This window comes from Jaculus jaculus, chromosome 7, assembly GCF_020740685.1.
Source record: "Jaculus jaculus isolate mJacJac1 chromosome 7, mJacJac1.mat.Y.cur, whole genome shotgun sequence".
Taxonomy (NCBI): Eukaryota; Metazoa; Chordata; class Mammalia; order Rodentia; family Dipodidae; genus Jaculus; species Jaculus jaculus.
In genome coordinates this window covers 91,580,706-91,583,525 of record NC_059108.1, presented here as the reverse complement: position 1 = coordinate 91,583,525, position 2,820 = coordinate 91,580,706, and the positions used below count along the sequence as shown (strand labels likewise).

At 38.6% G+C, this 2,820-nt stretch overlaps 1 pseudogene; it reads left to right on the top strand.

The window, feature by feature from the left end:
* Positions 1–920: 920 nt before the first annotated feature.
* On the top strand, positions 921–2,261 carry LOC101603337 (annotated as a pseudogene).
* The last annotated feature ends 559 nt before the right edge of the window (positions 2,262–2,820 follow it).

Below are 2,820 nucleotides of genomic sequence, written 5' to 3'. Positions count from 1 at the left end.
GCCCTTCTTTCCAACTAGTCTCACTTCTATACTTTGTTGTCATCCTTGTTAATTTTCCCTTCTTCATCACCTCTGGTGACATGTTGATGTGTTGTTTAGGTCTTGTGCAGCAATGACAGTCACTGTGAGGTCACAAATGCAATGGCCAACCCCTGTCCAGAGAGAGTACTCCAAAACATGCCTCTTCATCCCCCAGCTCCCACATTCTCCACCGCCCTCTCTGCAGTGCCCCCACCTAGACCCAGAGGATATGACAGAGAAGCCCCATTTAGTGCTGAGCACTCAACTGCAACTTCTCAATACATTGATGAGTTTTGACTCTCCTCCACAGTCACTGCCATCTGAAAAAAGAAGTTTCTTTAACCAAAAGTAAAAGCAGAACTACTCTATGGACATAAAAATAAATATTCAATAGACTTAAGGTCACAAATAACATCAAACATAATTGTAGTGGGTGACTTCAATACCCCACTCTCATCAATTGACAGGTCATCCTGGAAAAAAATAAACACAGAGAGACATCTGAATAAATTGATGTAATGAAACTGGACCTAACAGGTATCTATAGTACATTCCATCCAACTGCTACAGAATATACATTTTTCTCTAAAATAGAACATATATTAGGACACAAAGCAAATCTCAATAGGGAACTTGAAATAATCCCTTATACTCTATGTAAACACAATGGTATTAAACTGCAAATTAGCAGCAAGAAAAGCTACAGAGCATACAGAAATTCATAGTGTACTAAATAGTATACTATTGAATGATCAATGGGTCACTGAAGAAATAAAAAAGGAAATCAATAAATTCATAGAATCAAATTATGAGACTAATACAACACACCAAAACCTTTGGGACACAGGAAGGCAATCCTAAGAGGGAAATTTATAGCTCTAAGTGCCATCTTTGGCAAGATGGCGGAGTATGACCTGATGACACACATCACGCACTTTTGGACCGACACCTGGTCTTCCTGCTCTTTGAGTTCCTGTCCATGGAGGAGATAATATTATGAAAAAGAATTATTAAAAGGGAAATGGGATCTTCTTAGTGATACCAACATGGTAGACTTTGCTATGGATGTATACAAAAACCTTTACTCTGATGATATTCCTCATGCTTTGAGAGAAAAAAGAACCACAGTTGTGGTACAGCTGAAACAGCTTCAGGCAGAAACAGAACCCATTATGAAGATGTTTGAAGATCCAGAAACAACAAGACAGATGTAGTCAACCAGGGATGGTTGGATGCTATTTGACTACCTGGCAGACAAGCATGGGTTTAGGCAGGAATATTTAGATACACTCTACAGGTATGCAAAATTCCAGTATGAATGTGGGAATTACTCAGGAGCAGCAGAATATCTTTACTTTTTTAAAGTGTTGGTTCCAGCAACAGATAAAAATGCTTTAAGTTCACTATGGAGAAAGCTGGCCTCTGAGATTATAATGCAGAACTGGGATGCAGCCATGGAAGACCTTACATGCTTAAAAGAGACCATCAATAATAATTCTGTGAGTTCTCTACAACAGTGTCTTCAGCAGCCAACATGGCTTATCCACTGGTCTCTGTTTGTTTTCTTCAACCATCCAAAAGGTTGTGATAATATCACTGATCTCTTCCTTTATCAACCACAATACCTTAATGCAATTCAGACAATGTGTCCACATATTATCTGCTATTTGACCATGGCAGTCATAAAGACAAAGATGTTTAGAAACACCAGCAAGTGCTGAAAGATCTATTAAAAGTTATTCAACAGGAGTCTTATACTTACAAAGACCCAATTACAGAATTTGTTGAATGCCTATATGTGAACTTTGATTTTGATGGGGCTCAGAAAAAGCTGAGAGAGTGTGTGTCTGTGCTTGTGAATGACTTCTTCCTGGTGGCTTGTCTGGAGGATTTCAATGAAAATGCCCATCTCTTCATCTTTCAGACCTTTTGTCGTATCCACCAGTGCATCAGTATAAATATCTTAGCAGATAAACTGAATATGACTCCAGAAGAAGCAGAAAGGTGGATTGTGAACTTGATTAGCAATGCAAGGCTGGACGCCAAGATTGATTCAAAGGTAGGTCATGTGGTTATGGGGAACAATGCAGTCTCACCCTATCAACAAGTAATTGAAAAGACCAAAAGTCTTTCTTTTAGAAGCCAGATGTTGGCCATGAATATTGAAAAGAAACTTAATCAAAATAGTAGGTCAGAGGCTCCTAACTGGGCAACTCAGGATTCTGGCTTCTATTAAAGAACTATAAAGAAATGAAGAAAAGGTGTAAGAAAGATGTTACTTATATAAAATAAATGGCATACATTTTAGAAACAGTTGATGTACTTGGTATAAATTTTGGATAATTGAATAAAATTGGCTGTGGCTCATTTTAAAAAAAAAGTAATTAGAGAATTCACAAATAAACAATTTAATGCTTCACCTTAAGGTCTTGGAAAAAGAAGAATAAGGCAGGGCTGGAGAGATAGCTTAGCAGTTAAGCACTTGCCTGTGAAGCCTAAGAACCCCAGTTCGAGGCTCGATTCCCCAGGACCCACATTAGCCAGATGCAGAAGGGGGCGCAAGCATCTGGAGTTCATTTGCAGTGGCTTGAAGCCTTGGTGCACCCATTCTCCCCCTCTCTCTCTCTATCTTTCTCCTTTTCTTTCTGTCTGTCTCTCTAATAAATAAATAAAAATAAAAATAGTTAAAAAAAAAAAAAAGAAGAAGAAGAAGAAGAAGAACAAGGCAAACCAAAAATCAGTAGACAAGGACTTCCAGTCAAGATGGTGTCCACGTAACCATCCTGCACCTCCTCGGGA